This window comes from Mixophyes fleayi, chromosome 2 (assembly GCF_038048845.1).
Source record: "Mixophyes fleayi isolate aMixFle1 chromosome 2, aMixFle1.hap1, whole genome shotgun sequence".
NCBI lineage: Eukaryota > Metazoa > Chordata > Amphibia > Anura > Limnodynastidae > Mixophyes > Mixophyes fleayi.
In genome coordinates, this window is record NC_134403.1 from 201019008 (window position 1) to 201041685 (window position 22678).

The 22678-nt window shown below is 43.5% G+C and overlaps 5 non-coding genes across 5 annotated transcripts; all 5 read right to left on the bottom strand.

The window, feature by feature from the left end:
* Positions 1 to 759: 759 nt before the first annotated feature.
* TRNAI-AAU (transfer RNA isoleucine (anticodon AAU)) lies at positions 760 to 833 on the bottom strand. The gene has a single exon. It is a non-coding gene; the product is annotated as a tRNA-Ile (tRNA).
* Positions 834 to 2003: 1170 nt separating this feature from the next.
* On the bottom strand, positions 2004 to 2077 carry TRNAI-AAU (transfer RNA isoleucine (anticodon AAU)). The gene has a single exon. It is a non-coding gene; the product is annotated as a tRNA-Ile (tRNA).
* Positions 2078 to 4070: 1993 nt separating this feature from the next.
* TRNAI-AAU (transfer RNA isoleucine (anticodon AAU)) lies at positions 4071 to 4144 on the bottom strand. Its single transcript has one exon. It is a non-coding gene; the product is annotated as a tRNA-Ile (tRNA).
* Positions 4145 to 5314: 1170 nt separating this feature from the next.
* On the bottom strand, positions 5315 to 5388 carry TRNAI-AAU (transfer RNA isoleucine (anticodon AAU)). The gene has a single exon. It is a non-coding gene; the product is annotated as a tRNA-Ile (tRNA).
* A 16650-nt stretch (positions 5389 to 22038) lies between these two features.
* On the bottom strand, positions 22039 to 22112 carry TRNAI-GAU (transfer RNA isoleucine (anticodon GAU)). The gene has a single exon. It is a non-coding gene; the product is annotated as a tRNA-Ile (tRNA).
* Positions 22113 to 22678: the final 566 nt, after the last annotated feature.

The window sequence follows — 22678 nt, forward strand, 5'->3', positions numbered from 1 at the left end:
CCTGAAAGCGCTGCAACCGAGTAAAGCAAAGAGAGAAGATGGAGGTAAAGTACGAGAGGATCTCTTTATCATCATCTGCCAAACTCATGTGCACTGGATCCTTAAGCAGTCATCAAGAAGGGTTAAATATCTTTAGATTAATGCTTGTGTTTTTAAGGAATTGCTTCAAGCTAACTTCATTTCTCATCCCGCATCCTTGAAGTTTGTCAAAACTTGTAAAAATCATTGGAGCACCCTTACATTTCTCTTCAGGCTTAGAAAAGGAAACATTTTAATGCAACCTGTTATCATTTGGCAAATTGTTCATGTGCAGTGACGCAATCTGCATCCCCTATTTTTGGCTGAAATTGCACTGGATGAGGATGGAAAAGTCAAGAATTTTAGTTCGAGAAAAGATTTCCATTGACATTTTCTCTCATGACTTTGCAGATCCTCACATTCCTTTTGCAGCTTGAAGGGACAAATGTTTTAATAAAAGCTGGTAAACTTTTAGGAGACTGGCTACTTGAACTCTAGGAATAAGTCAACTAAATCCAATTCTCATGCCTAAACAGTTAAGTGAAACGCAACTTTTGATTTTTCTTTGATATTACTGGAATGAACATTAGTTAAATCTATAACAAGCAAACTGCTTCACTGGTTTTTCTGTAATGGTGCTGTGTATATAAACACATACAGCCATGACTTCTAATTTATACTCTTTGACGGTTTTTCACAATGTGTCCACGGAGTAGACAGTCTGAATAACCTTAAAATTTTTGGCCTGTACGGGGATCGAACCCGCAATCTTGGCGTTATTAGCACCATGCTCTAACCAGCTGAGCTAACCGGCCAATGTTTTACTATTGGTTACATGTGCTGCTGAGCAGGGTTTCATACACATAATGGTGATCGCTAAGATATGTTCTCCAGTGAGTGAAAACCTCAAAAGGATCTTTGGAGCGTAAACAGACAAAAACGAGAAATCCAACACTGACCATCAGGGAATATAACCCTGGATGCTGTCCCTATGCTAAAGAGGACTGGCCTTCACTATGTTTACTCCAATTGATGTCAGGGATTTTTATTGTGAGAAAGCATTTTCAGCGATTTCTACTATCACGTCTTTGGACTTTCAGCAATCCCATTGCCCTCTGCTCCGGGATCCCATGTTGTGGTCACCTGTCCAGATGTAGGCTGATATGTGGATCTGCTGTAGTTTAGAAGATTGAGACAAGAAATTTTAAGTCTGGATGGGAAGTTTGCCTGAAAGCGTTGCAACCGAGTAAAGCAAAGAGAGAAGATGGAGGTAAAGTACGAGAGGAACTCTTTATCATCATCTGCCAAACTCATGTGCACTGGATCCTTAAGCAGTCATCAAGAAGGGTTAAATATCTTTAGATTAATGCTTGTGTTTTTAAGGAATTGCTTCAAGCTAACTTCATTTCTCATCCCGCATCCTTGAAGTTTGTCAAAACTTGTAAAAATCATTGGAGCACCCTTACATTTCTCTTCAGGCTTAGAAAAGGAAACATTTTAATGCAACCTGTTATCATTTGGCAAATTGTTCATGTGCATTGACGCAATCTGCATCCCCTATTTTTGGCTGAAATTCCACTGGATGAGGATGGAAAAGTCAAGAATTTTAGTTCGAGAAAAGATTTCCATTGACATTTTCTCTCATGACTTTGCAGATCCTCACATTCCTTTTCCAGCTTGAAGGGACAAATGTTTTAATAAAAGCTGCTAAACTTTTAGGAGACTGGCTACTTGAACTCTAGGAATAAGTCAACTAAATCCAATTCTCATGCCTAAACAGTTAAGTGAAACGCAACTTTTGCTTTTTCTTTGATATTACTGGAATGAACATTAGTTAAATCTATAACAAGCAAACTGCTTCACTGGTTTTTCTGTAATGGTGCTGTGTATATAAACACATACAGCCATGACTTCTAATTTATACTCTTTGATGGTTTTTCACAATGTGTCCACGAAGTAGACAGTCTGAATAACCTTAAAATTTTTGGCCCGTACGGGGATCGAACCCGTGACCTTGGCGTTATTAGCACCACGCTCTAACCAGCTGAGCTAACCGGCCCATGTTTTACTATTGGTTACATGTTCTGCTGATCAGGGTTTCATACACAGAATGGTGATCGCTAAGATATGTTCTGCAGTGAGTGAAAACCTCAAAAGGATCTTTGGAGCGTAAACAGACAAAAACGAGAAATCCAACACTGACCATCAGGGAATATAACCCTGGATGCTGTCCCTATGCTAAAGAGGACTGGCCTTCACTATGTTTACTCCAATTGATGTCAGGGATTTTTATTGTGAGAAAGCATTTTCAGCGATTTCTACTATCACGTCTTTGGACTTTCAGCAATCCCATTGCCCTCTGCTCCGGGATCCCATGGTGTGGTCACCTGTCCAGATGTAGGCTGATATGTGGATCTGCTGTAGTTTAGAAGATTGAGACAAGAAATTTTAAGTCTGCATGGGAAGTTTGCCTGAAAGCGTTGCAACCGAGTAAAGCAAAGAGAGAAGATGGAGGTAAAGTACGAGAGGAACTCTTTATCATCATCTGCCAAACTCATGTGCACTGGATCCTTAAGCAGTCATCAAGAAGGGTTAAATATCTTTAGATTAATGCTTGTGTTTTTAAGGAATTGCTTCAAGCTAACTTCATTTCTCATCCCGCATCCTTGAAGTTTGTCAAAACTTGTAAAAATCATTGGAGCACCCTTACATTTCTCTTCAGGCTTAGAAAAGGAAACATTTTAATGCAACCTGTTATCATTTGGCAAATTGTTCATGTGCATTGACGCAATCTGCATCCCCTATTTTTGGCTGAAATTCCACTGGATGAGGATGGAAAAGTCAATAATTTTAGTTCGAGAAAAGATTTCCATTGACATTTTCTCTCATGACTTTGCAGATCCTCACAATCCTTTTTCAGCTTGAAGGGACAAATGTTTTAATAAAAGCTGGTAAACTTTCAGGAGACTGGTTACTTGAACTCTAGGAATAAGTCAACTAAATCCAACGAGAAATCCAACACTGACCATCAGGGAATATAACCCTGGATGCTGTCCCTATGCTAAAGAGGACTGGCCTTCACTATGTTTACTCCAATTGATGTCAGGGATTTTTATTGTGAGAAAGCATTTTCAGCGATTTCTACTATCACGTCTTTGGACTTTCAGCAATCCCATTGCCCTCTGCTCCAGGATCCCATGGTGTGGTCACCTGTCCAGATGTAGGCTGATATGTGGATCTGCTGTAGTTTAGAAGATTGAGACAAGAAATTTTAAGTCTGCATGGGAAGTTTGCCTGAAAGCGCTGCAACCGAGTAAAGCAAAGAGAGAAGATGGAGGTAAAGTACGAGAGGATCTCTTTATCATCATCTGCCAAACTCATGTGCACTGGATCCTTAAGCAGTCATCAAGAAGGGTTAAATATCTTTAGATTAATGCTTGTGTTTTTAAGGAATTGCTTCAAGCTAACTTCATTTCTCATCCCGCATCCTTGAAGTTTGTCAAAACTTGTAAAAATCATTGGAGCACCCTTACATTTCTCTTCAGGCTTAGAAAAGGAAACATTTTAATGCAACCTGTTATCATTTGGCAAATTGTTCATGTGCAGTGACGCAATCTGCATCCCCTATTTTTGGCTGAAATTCCACTGGATGAGGATGGAAAAGTCAAGAATTTTAGTTCGAGAAAAGATTTCCATTGACATTTTCTCTCATGACTTTGCAGATCCTCTCATTCCTTTTCCAGCTTGAAGGGACAAATGTTTTAATAAAAGCTGGTAAACTTTTAGGAGACTGGCTACTTGAACTCTAGGAATAAGTCAACTAAATCCAATTCTCATGCCTAAACAGTTAAGTGAAACGCAACTTTTGCTTTTTCTTTGATATTACTGGAATGAACATTAGTTAAATCTATAACTAGCAAACTGCTTCACTGGTTTTTCTGTAATGGTGCTGTGTATATAAACACATACAGCCATGACTTCTAATCTATACTCTTTGATGGTTTTTCACAATGTGTCCACGAAGTAAACAGTCTGTATAACCTTAAAATTTTTAGCCCGTACGGGGATCGAACCCGCGACCTTGGCGTTATTAGCACCACGCTCTAACCAGCTGAGCTAACCGGCCCATGTTTGACTGTTGGTTACATGTTCTGCTGAGCAGGGTTTCATACACATAATGGTGATCGCTAAGATATGTTCTCCAGTGAGTGAAAACCTCAAAAGGATCTTTGGAGCGTAAACAGACAAAAATGAGAAATCCAACACTGACCATCAGGGAATATAACCCTGGATGCTGTCCCTTTGCTAAAGAGGACTGGCCTTCACTATGTTTACTCCAATTGATGTCAGTTATTTTTATTGTGAGAAAGCATTTTCAGCGATTTCTACTATCACGTCTTTGGACTTTCAGCAATCCCATTGCCCTCTGCTCCGGGATCCCATGGTGTGGTCACCTGTCCAGATGTAGGCTGATATGTGGATCTGCTGTAGTTTAGAAGATTGAGACAAGAAGTTTTAAGTCTGCATGGGAAATTTGCCTGAAAGCGTTGCAACCGAGTAAAGCAAAGAGAGAAGATGGAGGTAAAGTACGAGAGGAACTCTTTATCATCATCTGCCAAACTCATGTGCACTGGATCCTTAAGCAGTCATCAAGAAGGGTTAAATATCTTTAGATTAATGCTTGTGTTTTTAAGGAATTGCTTCAAGCTAACTTCATTTCTCATCCCGCATCCTTGAAGTTTGTCAAAACTTGTAAAAATCATTGGAGCACCCTTACATTTCTCTTCAGGCTTAGAAAAGGTAACATTTTAATGCAACCTGTTATCATTTGGCAAATTGTTCATGTGCAGTGACGCAATCTGCATCCCCTATTTTTGGCTGAAATTGCACTGGATGAGGATGGAAAAGTCAATAATTTTAGTTCGAGAAAAGATTTCCATTGACATTTTCTCTCATGACTTTGCAGATCCTCACATTCCTTTTGCAGCTTGAAGGGACAAATGTTTTAATAAAAGCTTGTAAACTTTCAGGAGACTGGCTACTTGAACTCTAGGAATAAGTCAACTAAATCCAATTCTCATGCCTAAACAGTTAAGTGAAACGCAACTTTTGCTTTTTCTTTGATATTACTGGAATGAACATTAGTTAAATCTATAACAAGCAAACAGCTTCACTGGTTTTTCTGTAATGGTGCTGTGTATATAAACACATACAGCCATGACTTCTAATTTATACTATTTGACGGTTTTTCACAATGTGTCCACGAAGTAGACAGTCTGAATAACCTTAAAATTTTTGGCCCGTACGGGGATCGAACCTGCGACCTTGGCGTTATTAGCACCACGCTCTAACCAGCTGAGCTAACCGGCCCATGTTTTACTATTGGTTACATGTTCTGCTGAGCAGGGTTTCATACACATAATGGTGATCGCTAAGATATGTTCTCCAGTGAGAGAAAACCTCAAAAGGATCTTTGGAGCGTAAACAGACAAAAATGAGAAATCCAACACTGACCATCAGGGAATATAACCCTGGATGCTGTCCCTATTCTAAAGAGGACTGGCCTTCACTATGTTTACTCCAATTGATGTCAGGGATTTTTATTGTGAGAAAGCATTTTCAGCGATTTCTACTATCACGTCTTTGGACTTTCAGCAATCCCATTGCCCTCTGCTCCGGGATCCCATGGTGTGGTCACCCGTCCAGATGTAGACTGATATGTGGATCTGCTGTAGTTTAGAAGATTGAGACAAGAAGTTTTAAGTCTGCATGGGAAGTTTGCCTGAAAGCGTTGCAACCGAGAAAAGCAAAGAGAGAAGATGGAGGGAAAGTACGAGATGAACTCTTTATTAAAATCTGCCAAACTCATGTGCACTGGATCCTTAAGCAGTCATCAAGAAGGGTTAAATATCTTTAGATTAATGCTTGTGTTTTTAAGGAATTGCTTCAAACTAATTTCATTTCTCATCCCGCATCCTTGAAGTTTGTCAAAACTTGTAAAAATCATTGGAGCACCCTTACATTTCTCTTCAGGCTTAGAAAAGGAAACATTTTAATGCAACCTGTTATCATTTGTCAAATTGTTCATGTGCAGTGATGCAATCTGCATCCCCTATTTTTGGCTGAAATTGCACTGGATGAGGATGGAAAAGTCAAGAATTTTAGTTCGAGAAAACATTTCCATTGACATTTTCTCTCATGACTTTGCAGATCCTCACATTCCTTTTGCAGCTTGAAGGGACAAATGTTTTAATAAAAGCTGGTAAATTTTCAGGAGACTGGCTACTTCAACTCTAGGAATAAGTCAACTAAATCCAATTCTCATGCCTAAACAGTTAAGTGAAACGCAACTTTTGCTTTTTCTTTGATATTACTGGAATGAACATTAGTTAAATCTATAACAAGCAGACAAGCAAACTGCTTCACTGGTTTTTCTGTAATGGTGCTGTGTATATAAACACATGCAGCAATGACTTCTAATTTATACTCTTTGACTGTTTTTCACAATGTGTCCACGAAGTAGACAGTCTGAATAACCTTAAAATTTTTGGCCCGTACGGGTGTCGAACGCGTGACCTTGGCGTTATTAGCACCACGCTCTAATCAGCAGAGCTAACCGGCCCATGTTTTACTATTGGTTACATGTTCTGCTGAGCAGGGTATCATACACATCATGGTGATCGCTAAGATACGTTCTCCAGTGAGTAAAAATCTCAATAGAATCTTTGGAGCGTAAACAGACAAAAACGATAAATCCAACACTGACCATCAGGGAATATAACCCTGGATGCTGTCCCTATACTAAAGAGGACTGGCCTTCACTATGTTTACTCCAAATGATGTCTGGGATTTTTATTGTGAGAAAGCATTTTCAGCGGTTTCTACTATTACGTCTTTGGACTTTCAGCAATCCCATTGCCCTCTGCTCCGGGATCCCATGGTATGGTCACCTGTCCAGATGTAGGCCGAAATGTGGATCTGCTGTAGTTTAGAAGATTGAGACAAGAAGTTTTAAGTCTGCATGGGAAGTTTGCCTGAAAGCGTTGCAACCGAGTAAAGCAAAGAGAGAAGATGGAGGTAAAGTACGAGAGGAACTCTTTATCATCATCTGCCAAACTCATGTGCACTGGATCCTTAAGCAGTCCTCAAGAAGGGTTAAATATCTTTAGATTAATGCTTGTGTTTTTAAGGAATTGCTTCAAGCTAACTTCATTTCTCATCCCGCATCCTTGAAGTTTGTCAAAACTTGTAAAAATCATTGGAGCACCCTTACATTTCTCTTCAGGCTTAGAAAAGGAAACATTTTAATGCAACCTGTTATCATTTGGCAAATTGTTCATGTGCAGTGACGCAATCTGCATCCCCTATTTTTGACTGAAATTGCACTGGGTGAGGGTGGAAAAGTCAGGAATTTTAGTTCGAGAAAAGATTTCCATTGACATTTTCTCTCATGACTTTGCAGATCCTCACATTCCTTTTCCAGCTTGAAGGGAAAAATGTTTTAATAAAAGCTTTTAAACTTTCAGGAGACTGGCTACTTGAACTCTAGGAATATGTCAATTAAATCCAATTCTTATGCCTAAACAATTAAGTGAAACGCAACTTTTGCTGTTTCTTTGATATTACTGGAATGAACATTAGTTAAATCTATAACAAGCAGACAAGCAAACTGCTTCACTGGTTTTTCTGTAATGGTGCTGTGTATATAAACACATACAGCCATGACTTCTAATTTCTACTCTTTGACTGTTTTTCACAATGTGTCCACGAAGTAGACAGTCTGAATAACCTTAAAATGTTTGGCCCGTACAGGGATCAAAACCATGACTTTGGTGTTATTAGCACCACGCTCTTACCAGCTGAGCTAACCGGCCCATGCTTTACTGTTGGTTATATGTTCTGCTGAGCAGGGTTTCATACACATCATGGTGATCGCTAAGATACATTCTCCAGTGAGTGAAAATCTCAAAAGAATCTTTGGAACGTAAACAGACAAAAAGGAGAAATCCAACACTGACCATCAGGGAATATAACCCTGGATGCTGTCCCTATGCTAAAGAGGACTGGCCTTCACTATGTTTTTTTTTTTTTAAAATCAGGTAAAATTTTATTGCATTTTTTCCTTTAAACAACAAAAAAAAAAACCAACACAGTAGGTTATCCCCCCAACTGATACAAGTATTGGCAAGTATATGTACACCATGCAGTTAGAAAAAGCAAAAAAACATTGACATTCGCATTTCCAAGTAAGGATATATAAATTTTTCCAAGATATAGTGAAATAATGGTACAGCTTTGGCAATACAAGATATAATCGTTGATCTTAATAACATAATAGGCGGCTGGATGTCTGCCCCAAGCTTCAATCAGGAGAGTTCCACTTCTCTCAATCCCTCCGTGACATACGGGGATATCCTCCATCTATACCATATTCTTTCATACTTATCCACCAAATTCCTGCTGGTATACATGAACCTTTCATGCCCGACTGTATCGTTAACAAGGTCAATCCAGCTATTCAATGTCGGACCTTCTGGTGCCATCCATTTCCTAGCTATCACTACCTTTGCCAGCATGAGTAATGTATTGATAAGCAATCTAATGAGTCTACGAGTTTTTTTGTTCAGGCCTAAACCGAATATACAGAGCCTTGGAGTCAGGGCATTCACTCCCACCTCCAATCTTTTAATACAGTCCTCCACCTTTCCCTAAAAGGATGAAACCATCGGACATTCCCAGAGCATATGCCAGAAGCCCCCCTCCTCGCTCCTACATTTGGGACACAACACTTTCTGGCCGCCACTGAACTTAGAAAGCCGAAGAGGGGTGAGATATGCTCTGAGTAACAGAAAAAATTGAACTTATCGAAATCTAACTGATGCGGTGACCTTCTTTGGGCTACATAACACCATACCCCATGCCTTATCACTGAAACGCCCCAGATCTCCCTCCCACCTTCATCGCAGCTCCGGCAAGCCCCCTTCGCCAGATCCTTCCACCAAAATTGAATACATAAAGGAGATTTGCCGCCTCTGGCCCAACCTTGACAGTTGCACCCTTAAGGAATCTGCGTTAAAGCTCGGAGTAGCTTCCCGAAACTGCGAGGCCAGAGCATGTCTTAATTGCAAATATCTATAAAAGTAACCCCTAGGTAGTTCATGTAGTGTCTGAAGTTGCTCAAATGAATATAATATACCATTCTCATACAATTGTCCAATGTGTGTTATATTGTAGTTTCGCCAAGCTCCAGCCCCCTCCATCTTAGTCAGCTCTCCAAAATCCAAATTGTCCCATAGTGGAGTGCATGGATCCAGATCCATTCCACCTCCAATCTGGGATGACAATCTCCAAACCTTTATGGCCTGTGTTAATAAAGGGGGGTCCCTCCCAACTTTTCTTCCGGCCAGAAGAAACTGCACACGTGTATGACTAGATCCTGTCTCAGAAACCAAAAAAACATGCAAGTCTAGACCCAGCCTTGACCTAAACCAAACTTCAATATGTGCTAACTGGGTGGCAAAATAATAAAGCCGTAGATTCGGCAAAGCCAAGCCCCCCGATCCTCGAGAACGATATAAGGTAGTGAGTTTAACTTTTGCCCTCCTGCCTGCCCATATCAAAGAAGGCATAAGACGGTCTATGTAACGGAATGTACTATGGGGGATATAGACCGGCGACTGCTGCAAAACATACAGAAACTTTGGTTGAACTATCATTTTGACCAGATTAATTCTACCTGTGACCGACAATGGCAGCTGCTTCCACACCCCAACTCGGCTCCTAAGGTAATCAATCTTAGACTGGACATTACGCTGAATATATTGACCCATATCACTAGAAATCCAGATACCAAGATATTTAAATACCGGAGTCCATTTAAGAGAAGTCTGCAGAACTTGGCCCGTAGGGCAAGTTCCCCTAATCAGAGTTACACTAGATTTATCCCAGTTAATCAATAGTCCAGAGTATCTACCGAACACCGAAACCACATGGAGTAGGTTTGGCAACGATTTATTAGGATATGACAAAAAAAGCAGCATATCATCTGCATAAAGGGCAATCTTGTCCGTCCTGCCACCCATCCTTAAACCAGTAATATCTGACTGCATTCTTACCACACATGCCAATGGCTCTATGGCAAGGGCAAACAGAGCAGGGGACAGGGGACATCCCTGTCTGGTACCTCTGCCCATAACAAACTGGCAGGACACAAAACCATTTACACAGACTCTAGCTGTAGGACAAGAATACAATAGTCTAATCCACTGAATAAAAAACGGTCCAAACCCAAATTTCAAAAGCACCACCCACAGGTGCCTCCACTCCACAGAGTCAAAGGCCCTAGCAGCATCCAAGGACACCACCACTGCTTCCTCCTCCGCAGGATGGGGCAATTGTAAATGACAAAAAAGCCTACGCAGATTTATGGCCGTAGATTTTCCTGGCATAAAACCAGTTTGATCAGGATGCACTATCTCACTAATCACCCGGTTCAACCGCGTCGCCAAAATTTTTGCTAAGATCTTAATATCCGTTGCCAGTAACGATATCGGTCTGTATGATTCTGGAAACAAGGGATCCTTTCCCGCTTTAGGGATAAGAACTATAATGGCTTCAGCCATAGACGGAGATACACACCCCTGATCTCTAAAACTTGTAAACATGTCCTTCAGGTGAGGCACAAAAAACCCCAGATGTTTCTTATACAGCTCTATGGGTATCCCATCTATGCCCGGGGCCTTACCATTTGGGAATGATGATATTGCAGCTACAATCTCCTCATCAGAAATTGACAGTTCCAAACTTTCTCTACCATCTATACTCAGTTCGGGCATGGAAACAGCCGCCAGAAACGTATCTAAATCAGAATCTGAGTACTCAGCTCTAGACGCATAAGCCTCTTTGAAATATGTATAAAAAACATCACTAATCTCTTCATCCACGGTATGTACAACACCCAAAGTATCAGTAATCCCCGCCACTACAGCCGCCGCCCTTTCAGACCTAGTTAAATAGGCTAAAAACCTACCACACTTATCCGCTTCAAAGTATTGTGTATGCTTAGCAAATAGCAACTTACGCCTTGATTTATCTAGCAAATAGTCCGAGCACTCTCTCTGTACTGTTATCCAAGCCATCCTATCAGAAGCCGCATGAGAGGAGAGGTATACTTCATCCAACCGCACAACCTCTTTTTCCAATCTATCGCCTTTCAACCTAGATTCTCTCTTGAAACAGTTGATGCTTCTAATTAAAGAGCCTCTTAAGAACGCTTTAAAGGAATCCCACACGACAGACAGAGTCGCTGTATCCACATTGGTAGCAAAGTACTCTTCCCATTGGGACTCTAAAATATTTCCATCCTGTAATAATGTCAACCAAAAGGGGTTAAGCCTCCAAAATGCTTAACCTTGAGAAACATTAAGTTCAACTGTTAATATCAATGGAGAATGATCTGAAATTCCCCTTGGCAAATATGCAGCACCAGAGACAGCCGGCAACAGTTCCCTTGATACAAGTCCTAGATCAATTCGGGAGAAGGCCTTATATGAAGTGGAGAAACATGAGAAACAAACCTCTGCCGGATGCCTCAGACGCCACACATCCACCAAACCCATTTCTGCCACCAAATCAGCAAACTTTGATCTCTTAGCATGTGTATTGTCCCCCACCTCCCTCCACCTGTCAACATTAGAGTCCAACACATTATTGAAATCCCCACAGCAAATCACCGGAGTATCAGGTGAGAGAGAGACAAATTCACTACATTTTTTTTAAGACCTCACCACTATACGGGGGGGAACATAAACTGACAGTAAGTTTATACGCTTGGAATCAAAAATGCCCCTTACAAAAACATATCTACCTAATGGGTCCAACTCCACCGTTTCCAAAATAAAATTTACTTTCTTACGTATAAGGAGAGATACCCCTCTAGAATGACCCGTATGAGTAGCATGGTATGCCCATCCAATCCATGGTTTTTTAAGGGCCAACACCCTGCCTCCCACTAAATGTGTTTCAGTTAGACATATAACATCCGCTTCATACTTTTTTAATTGGGATATGACCAAGGACCGCTTAATTTTATCATTTAGGCCGCGGACATTCCAAGTCAGAATTTTAATAGACCCCCTATTCATCTTACCAGTCGCCATAACACCAGGGAATACACATGAGACATTTCTGCATAAAAAAGCAACCCTTTCCAGGCCAGGCAGACACCCAGCCACCAGTCAATCACATTTGCATATATCAAAATAGTCAATTTCATCATCTGAAAATATTTGCATAAAATTAAAATATCACACCTGTCACTGCATTGAAAAACCCTACCCCTCCCTGCCCTATTCAAACAACCCACCTCCCCGTATATCCATCCCCAACTTAGATATACCTGGATCCCCTTATAACTGTCCCGCATCCCCTTAAACAGCACACACAACTATCTCCACGTTCTTATGGAAATACCCGTATGCACCGAACAAAAGGAAAGGGAGATCGCGACCCTTTAAGCAAGGGAAGCCCCCCAGCCCACAAGTTTACCCTAGTACTCTTCTAACCCTCCATACCCACCCAGACCGTTAGCACCAATTATAGGATCCAACAATCTCAAACAATATCACTCCATAACTGACATTTTCAAAAGAATCCAGATACCTACAATATTAACCAAAAATTTTAGTCATATATAACCAGAAATAAAAGTGATATATAGTGACGGAGCATATTTCAAACATTGTAACTATTAAAGGCACACAGTCTTTAAAGGCATCATCTCAGTTCAGGAAACCAATACATCACCAGGAGTATGTTCAATCTGGATGTAGACCACTAGGAGCTCTCCTATCCAACCAGTGAGTCGCCTCAGACGATGACCCAAAGAACAGGGTAGTTCCATCCGCAATCACCCTCAGTCTTGCAGGGAAGAGCATAGCATATGGCAGTTGCATTTCACGAAGACGGCGCTTCACCTGAATAAATTGAGCTCTGCTTTTTTGCACATCCACCGAGAAATCAGGAAATACAGCAACTCTCTGATTTTGAAACATCAATGGGCCCTTAATCCGAGCCAGGTGCAGAATAGCATCCCGATCCTTATAATGCAACATCTTGGCAATAGACGTGCGTGGCTGTGCACCAGGAGGCGGTCTCTGAGTCGAAATCCGATGCGCCCTTTCCACTGCAAACTGGGCCGTGAACTCCTCTCTGCCGAATAGCTGGATCATCCAATTCTCCAAGAATGTCTCCGGAGCATCTCCCTCCGCCTTCTCAGGGAGACCCACCAAACGAATATTACTGCGTCTGAGGCGACCCTCCATATCTGACATCTTCTGTTTAACCGACACCATCTGAGCCTCCAAACCAGCAATTTATTGCGGTAAAGGGACTGTACTATCTTCAAGTATAGAGATGCGGGCCTCCGTCTCCGACACTCGCTCTCGGATTTTCTGAAAATCCTGCCGCATCAATGACAAATCAACCTGCACCTCTCCAATTTTATCCATTACCTTCTTTTCAGAGGCAGCAATAGCTTTCAGGACTTCTTGAAGAGTAGAATCAGTAGGCGAATCTGGATCTTTCAAAGGCTGAGGTACCTGCAGGTCAGATACAGGAGCTCCGCCTGAGGCCGTAGCAGGGTTGGAACGAGCATATTTCTCCAATCTACCAGCCGCGGTGGTGCTCGCAGAATGTTTACCCATATTGACCTCCTCTGTGCACAGTCGCTGTCAAATGCACCCTTAGATATTATATATGCAATTTAGCATACAAAGAAAGGCTGCAGCAGAGCGTCCAGTCCCGGCTAGATTAATGACCAGACTCTATACTGTGGAAGGGCCAGATAATAACTACAGATCAGCCAGAGCCCGTGCACAACCAGATATGGAGAAAGGGGCAAAGAATATATTCCTCTCACTGCCTCTGTATATAATAATGGGTATGGTTACAGCAGCTGCAGCTCCTAGCACTATATGCCAGCTCACTCTCTCCTCCGTTATTTGCTCCCAAAATGGCGCCCGCCACTCGTTCCACGGCGGAAAACCAGGATCTCAGGGACCTCTTCGGCTGCTACGTTCCCCTCCTAACAGCCTCAAATTATTGATTTTTTAAATTTCCCGCTGACCAGAGGACTCACCGAAGCGGGCATCCAGCTCCCCTCTGTCAGCGTGATCTCCTTCACAGCAGAGCTCCGGAGGACAAACACCTGTAACAAGCGCCCCGAGTCACCGCTGCAGCGTGAACCTGGACCGGAAAGAAGAGAAGAGGCTCCAGCACAATTGCAGGTAAGTTGGGCCAGCCGGTACATAGGAGGATGTATGAAAAGGATAGTTAGGCTGAGGAGCTCCGACAGAAGCGTCTTACTCCATTACCCACCAGGCCACACACCCGGCCTTCACTATGTTTACTCCAATTGATGTCAGGGATTTTTATTGTGAGAAAGCATTTTCAGCGATTTCTACTATCACGTCTTTGGACTTTCAGCAATCCCATTGCCCTCTGCTCCGGGATCCCATGGTGTGGTCACCTGTCCAGATGTAGGCTGATATGTGGATCTGCTGTAGTTTAGAAGATTGAGACAAGAAGTTTTAAGTCTGCATGGGAAGTTTGTCTGAAAGCGTTGCAACCGAGAAAAGCAAAGAGAGAAGATGGAGGTAAAGTACGAGAGGAACTCTTTATTATCATCTGCCAAACTCATGTGCACTGGATCCTTAAGCAGTCATCAAGAAGGGTTAAATATCTTTAGATTAATGCTTGTGTTTTTAAGAAATTGCTTCCAACTAACTTCATTTCTCATCCCGCATCCTTGAAGTTTGTCAAAACTTGTAAAAATCATTGGAGCACCCTTACATTTCTCTTCAGGCTTAGAAAAGGAAACATTTTAATGCAACCTGTTATCATTTGGCAAATTGTTCATGTGCAGTGACGCAATATTCATCCCCTATTTTTGGCTGAAATTGCACTGGGTGAGGGTGGAAAAGTCAGGAATTTTAGTTCGAGAAAAGATTTCCATTGACATTTTCTCTCATGACTTTGCAGATCCTCACATTCCTTTTCCAGCTTGAAGGGACAAATGTTTTAATAAAAGCTTTTAAACTTTCAGGAGTCTGGCTACTTCAACTCTAGGAATACGTCAATTAAATCCAATTCTCATGCCTAAACAATTAAGTGAAACGCAACTTTTGCTGTTTCTTTGATATTACTGGAATGAACATTAGTTAAATCTATAACAAGCAGACAAGCAAACTGCTTCACTGTTTTTTCTGTAATGGTGCTGTGTATATCAACACATACAGCCATGACTTCTAATTTATACTCTTTGATGGTTTTTCACAATGTGTCCACGAAGTAGACAGTCTGAATAACCTTAAAATGTTTGGCCCGTACAGGGATCAAAACCATGACCTTGGAGTTATTAGCACCACGTTCTAACCAGCTGAGCTAACCGGCCCATGCTTTACTATTGGTTATATGTTCTGCTGAGCAGGGTTTCATACACATTATGGTGATCGCTAAGATACGTTCTCCAGTGAGTGAAAATCTCAAAAGGATCTTTGGAGCGTAAACAGACAAAAACGAGAAATCCAACCCTGACCATCAGGGAATATAACCCTGGATGCTGTCCCTATGCTAAAGAGGACTGGCCTTCACTATGTTTACTCCAATTGATGTCAGGGATTTTTATTGTGAGAAAGCATTTTCAGCAATTTCTACTATCACGTCTTTGGACTTTCAGCAATCCCATTGCCCTCTGCTCCGGGATTATTATTATTTTATTATTATTAATTTTTATTTTTAGGGCGCCACAAAGTATCCGTAGCGCCTTACAAGGACAAACAATGGCACAGTTCAAGGTGAAACAGCACAGTACAAGTAACAGTAAGCACTATGACTCTGGGGGCTCAGGCACAGCATTAAAGAGAGGGAGGGAGGGGAAAAGTGAGTATAGGCAGGTAACTATGGCCCAAGAGGGTGGGCACGGATGACAGGTTGAGAGTCACTGAGGGGAGCGGAGAGAAGCGAGAGGAGACAGAGGGCAGAGGGACTGAGAGGAGGTGAGCTGAGTAGCTGGAGAGCGCAGTTAAAAGTGATGGAAACTGAAGGTAGGAGAGCCCTGCTCAAAAGAGCGAACAATCTAAAGGGAGGGGAAGACAGACGGACACATGGATGAGACGGAGAGACAGGAGAAACGGAGACGGAGTCGAGGAAGGGGGAGAAGGGAAGAAGGTATGAGAAAGAGAGGTAGCCGACCGGTGGGAGTTTAGGCATGAGACTGGAAGGCTTTAAGGTGGGTTTTTAATGTTCGTTTGAAAGAGGACAGATTAGGGGAAGTTCTGATGGAGCGGGGGAGCTTGTTCCAATGGAGGGGAGCAGCGCGGGAGAAGTCTTGGATACGCGCGTGAGAGGACGTAATCACAGGGGAAGAGAGGCAACGATCGTTGGACGATCGCAGTGAGCGGGAGGGAGTGTGAATAGAGATAAGGTTAGAGATATAGGGAGCAGTGGAGTTGGCGAGGGCCTTGTAAGTCAGAGTGAGGAGCTTGAAAAGGATTCTGTAGGGGAAGGGGAGCCAGTGAAGGGCTTGGTAGAGTGGGGATACAGAGGTGGAAGGGCGAGAGAGGAAAATAAGCCTAGCAGCGGCGTTAAGTACAGATCTAAGAGGAGCGAGATGAGAGAGGGGGAGGCCGATAAGGAGAAGGTTGCAGTAGTCCAAGCGGGAGATAATCAGAGAGTGGACGAGAGATTTGGTGGCATCCTGGGAGAGGAAGGGCCGAATGCGGGCAATGTTGCGAAGCTGGAAACGGCAGGATTTGGCGAGAGAGTGAATGTGAGGGGCAAAGGAGAGAGAGGAGTCGAGGATGACACCTAGGCAGCGGAGTTGGGGAACAGGGGAGATAGATGAGTTGTCAACAGTGATGGAGAGGTCAGAGGGGAAGGAGGTACGAGTGGGAGGAAAGACAATGAGTTCAGTTTTAGCAATATTGAGTTCTAGAGGACATCCAGGAGGAGATGGCAGAGAGGCATGCGGATACCCTGGAAAGAAGGGAGGGAGAGAGATCAGGAGAGGAAAGGTAGAGTTGAGTGTCATCAGCATAAAGGTGGTACTTGAGGCCAAAGGAGCTGATGAGTGCACCCAGAGAAGAGGTGTATAGTGAGAATAGTAAGGGTCCAAGGACAGAGCCCTAAGGGACCCCGAGAAGGGGAGAGAGAATCAGAGGTGGAAACAGAGAAGGAACGGTCGGCAAGGTAAGAGGTGAACCAGGAGAGGACAGTACCGGAGAGGCCAATGGACTGAAGGGTGTGAAGCAGGAGGGGATGGTCAACGGTGTCAAAGGCCGTTGAGAGGTCGAGGAGAATCAGGAGGGAGTAGTGGCCCATGGCTTTAGCCGAGAGGAGATCGTTCGTAACTTGAGCCAAGGCAGTTTCAGTGGAATGGAGGGGGCGGAAGCCTGATTGGAGAGGGTCAAGGAGGGAGTGTTCAGAGAGGTAGATGGAGAGACGGTTGCAGACAAGTCTCTCGAGTATTTTGGAGGCACATGGGAGAAGGGAAATGGGGCGGTAATTAGAGAGTGAGGTGGGGTCAAGATTGGGTTTCTTGAGAATGGGTGAGACGAGAGCATGTTTAAAAGCGGAGGGGAAGATGCCAGTGGAGAGGGACAGATTAAAGAGGTGAGCGAGGTGGGAGCAGGTGGAGGCGGAAAGGGAGCAAAAAAGGTGAGAAGGGATGGGGTCCTGGGGGCAGGTAGAAGGGGGGGAAGAAGAAATGAGAGAGTGGACTTCCTCACCCGAGGTGGGGCGGAAGGAGAGAAGGAGTTGGTGGCTGGAGGGAGAGGGGGGAAGAGGGGAGGGGGGAGGAAGGGCGAGAGGGGGGGTGGCGGAAGAGTGGGTGGAGGAGGAGATTTCAAGTCTGATGGCCGCGATTTTAGAGGAGAAAAAGGAGGTGAAGTCAGTGGCAGATAAGGAGGAAGGGAGGGGGGGAGGTGGGGGAGACAGGAAAGTGTTAAAGGTAGCGAAGAGGCGGCGGGGGTTGGAGGACTGGGAGGAGATGAGGGATTTAAAGAAGGATTGCTTAGCGAACGAGAGGGCAGAGCTGTAGGAGGAGAGGATAAACTTGAAGTGGAGGAAATCAGCCAGGGAGCGAGATTTTCTCCAGTGGCGTTCGGCAGTACGAGAGCATTTTTGGAGGAAACGGGTAAGTTTGGAGTGCCAGGGTTGGGGATTGGAGCAGCGAAGGTGGATGGGCTGGGCAGGGGCAACCGCATCAAGGGCGGAGGAGAGGGTTTGGTTATAGAGGGAGGCCGCCTGATTAGGGCAGGACAGGGTGGAAAGGGGAAAGAGGAGAGTTTCGAGAGAAGAGGATAGAATAGCAGGATCAAGGGTGTCAAGATCGCGCCTGGACCGGGTAGATTTGGGTGGGGGGAGGGGTGCAGGAGTAGAGGAGAGAGAGAATGAGAGGAGATGGTGGTCCGGGAGTGGAAAGGGAGGGATTGAGAAGTCGGACAGACTGCAACGGTGGGAGAAGACAAGGTCAAGGGAGTGACCAAGCAGTGGGTAGAAGAGGAGGTCCATTGGGAGAGGCCAAGGGAGGAAGAAAGGGCAAGGAGTTTGACGGAAGAAGGGTCAGTGGGGTTGTCAATAGGGATATTGTAGTCGCCAAGGATAATGGAGGGGATGTCAGAGGAGAGGTTGTGTGGGAGCCAGGCAGCAAAGTTGTCAAAGAAAAGGGAGGAGGGCCCAGGGGGACGGTATATGACAGAGACGCGGAGATGGATGGGGTAGAAGAGACAGATAGAGTGGACTTCAAAAGAGGAGAAGGAGAGGGAGGGTTCAGGAGGAATGAGTCTGAAGTACAGGTGGAGGATAGGAGAATGCCCACTCCACTGCCTGGGCGGTCTCCAGGTCTGGCGGAATGGTTGAAGGAGAGGCCGCCATAGGAGAGAGCGGCAGGGGAGGCAGTGTTGGAATCGGTGAGCAAGGTTTCGGTAATGGCAAGAAGGTTAAGAGAGTTAGATAAGAAGAGGTCATGGATAGAGGGGAGTTTGTTGCGGACGGATCTAGCATTCCAGAGGGCACAGGAGAAAGGGAGGGAGGTTAGAGGGGAGATGGGGATAAGGTTGGCAAGGTTAGCGGTGCGCGGGGGAGTGCGGGGACAGGAGCGTGAAGTTGGGCGAGGTGAGAGTATGGGTATGGCAAGTGAACAGGGAGGCATGGTGAGGTGAGGGAGGGGTGGGGGAGGAGGAGTGGAAGAAGTAGAGGGGACCGAAGAATCGTCTGAAGCAGAGGGGCGGGAGAGGAGTACAGGGGGAGTCAGAAGGTAGACAAGAGGAATTGAGATAAGTGAGTTAAATAAAGTAATAGCTAACAATGACAATGGACAGGGGGAGTCAGAAGGTAGACAAGAGGAAATGAGATAAGTGAGTTAAATAAAGTAATAGCCAACAATGACAATGACGGTGGGGAGAGGTGTGGCAAAGAGGCTAGGCAAGGCAAGCCGTGTTAAATGAGACAGAGAGGCGTGAACGGGGAACAAAGAGACAAGAAAGGCCAATAGACGGAGAGCAGAGGAGTAGCAAGGGAGAAATAAAATGCTGTTGGAATAGATTAGGAAATGCAAAGAGAAATAATTAAATTATAATTGAATACAGTAAATAAGTAAATAAGAAATGCAAATAGAGATAAATAAATAAAGTAAATGCAATAAAAACAGAGAGCGAAAAATAAAAATAAGTACAGTAAATGCAATAAAAATAGAGAGCGAAAAATAAAAATAAAGAATGGAGAAAATAAATATAAAAATATAATAAATAAAGAAATAAATAAAGAAATACAAGTGGAATAAAAATAAAAATAAGGCCTAAGGAAGCCGAGAACAATAAATACAGTACAATATGGACTAGGGTGAAAACAGGAGAATGAGAATGAGAACAAACCCGGGAGATGAGACAAAGTCACTGGGCGAAAGTCTGTGAAGTCTGAGATGAGACAAAGTCGCTGGAAGAAAGTCTGCGACGTATGTGATTTCCAGGAGACTTAGAAGCAGGAGCTTCAGGCAGCGGGTGTCCAGAGGAGTGCAGGGCCGATTACCACAGGTCGCTGTAGTCCTCTGGAGGGCCAGAGATCAGGAACGGCAGCGGGCAGCAGGCAGCGTGGAAGGCAGGCCAAGGCTGTGGGTGTCCAGGGGAACTTGTCAGGAAGACCAGGCGGCGGTGACCAGGAGACACAGGCAGCTCAGGCGGCAGGAGACAGCGGACGGATAAGGGTAAACAGGAAGCGGTACCAGAGACGGCAGCGGCGGTCAGAGAGGAGCCACGTGTAGAGGATGGATGGGGAAGACGGCAGGAGACAGCAGGCGAGTCCAGGCAGGTTCCTTTGATTGCTCCACCCGTTACTTGGATAACTGTGGTAATTCTAGAGCTAATACATGCCAACGAGCACTGACCCCCCGGGATGCGTGCATTTATCAGACCAAGACCAATCTGGGGCGCCCCGGCGGTGCTCCGGGCCTCGGCCCGGGCCCGCCGGCCCCCGGCCGCTGATTGTCATACCGTTAATGCGGTTTTATGAAAATATTTATTCAATTATCACATAAGAATATCAGAGTAGCCTCGCGGCTAGACAATAAAGTATTGTCTATTTTAACTGAGTTATGTATATATCAATGTATGTTTTCAATTACAAATTTTAAATATTTCGCTACTAGAAGTACGTTCTAAATTGGTACATAATAAAGAGTGATTTTAATATCATCAACATATCAATATAATGCAAATATATATGTTGTCCATTTCCATTCATGAGTGCCCCTTAAGGTCATTTTCTTTTCTTTTTGCATAATAGAGTCCAGGCAGTGGGAGACATGAGCCGACCCAGGCGGGTCCGAGTCAGCAGATGGCAGGCGCGCTGATAACCACAAAGTCTACTCCATTTAGCGTGTGTAGCCAAGGATGTATAGGACTTGTGCTTTCCACTGCTATATGTTAATAGACCGTTTTCATTGTGATTCACAGCAATAAAATCTCTCTTCGGACAGTTGATGATGTTCTATAGAGCCAAACTGTGAAAAACTATTTTAAAAAAAAATGGTGTGTGCGCCAAGCACGCACATTTTAAATGCAACTTCTTTGCATTTTGTTATTTAAAATCTATTTTGATTCCCATGGTGTGGTCACCTGTCCAGATGTAGGCTGATATGTGGATCGGCTGTAGTTTAGAAGATTGAGACAAGAAGTTTTAAGTCTGCATGGGAAGTTTGCCTGAAAGCGTTGCAACCGAGTAAAGCAAAGAGAGAAGATGGAGGTAAAGTACGAGAGGAACTCTTTATCATCATCTGCCAAACTCATGTGCACTGGATCCTTAAGCAGTCATCAAGAAGGGTTAAATATCTTTAGATTAATGCTTGTGTTTTTAAGGAATTGCTTCAAGCTAACTTTATTTCTCATCCCGCATCCTTGAAGTTTGTCAAAACTTGTAAAAATCATTGGAGCACCCTTACATTTCTCTTCAGGCTTAGAAAAGGAAACATTTTAATTCAAACTGTTATCATTTGGCAAATTGTTCATTTGCAGTGACGCAATCTGCATCCCCTATTTTTGGCTGAAATTGCACTGCGTAAGGATGGAAAAGTCAGGAATTTTATTTTGAGAAAAGATTTCCATAGACATTTTCACTCATGACTTTGCAGATCCTTACATTCCTTTTCCAGCTTGAAGGGACAAATATTTTAATAAAAGCTGGTAAACTTTCAGGAGACTGGCTACTTGAACTCTAGGAATAAGTCAACTAAATCCAATTCTCATACCTAAATAGTTAAGTGAAACACAACATTTGCTTTTTCTTTGATATTACTGGAATGAACATTAGTTAAATCTATAACAAGCAGACAAGCAAACTGCTTCACTGGTTTTTCTGTAATGGTGCTGTGTATATAAACACATACAGCAATGACTTCTAATTTATACTTTTTGACGGTTTTTCACAATGTGTCCACGAACTAGACAGTCTGAATAACCTTAAAATGTTTGGCCCGTACAGGGATTGAACCTGTGACTTTGGTGTTATCAGCACCATGCTCTAACCAGCTGAGCTAACCGGCCCATGCTTTACTATTGGTTACATGTTCTGCTGAGCAGGATTTCATACACATCATGGTGATCGCTAAGATACGTTCTCCAATGAGTGAAAATCTCAAAAGGATCGTTGGAGCGTAAACAGACAAAAACGAGAAATCCAACACTGACCGTCAGGGAATATAACCCTGGATGCTGTCCCTATGCTAAAGAGGACTGGCCTTCACTATGTTTACTCCAATTGATGTCAGGGATTTTTATTGTGAGAAAGCATTTTCAGCGATTTCTACTATCACGTCTTTGGACTTTCAGCAATCCCATTGCCCTCTGCTCCAGGATCCCATGGTGTGGTCACCTGTCCAGATGTAGGCTGATATGTGGATCTGCTGTAGTTTAGAAGATTGAGACAAGAAGTTTTAAGTCTGCATGGGAAGTTTGCCTGAAAGCGTTGCAACCGAGTAAAGCAAAGAGAGAAGATGGAGGTAAAGTACGAGAGGAACTCTTTATCATCATCTGCCAAACTCATGTGCACTGGATCCTTAAGCAGTCATCAAGAAGGGTTAAATATCTTTAGATTAATGCTTGTGTTTTTA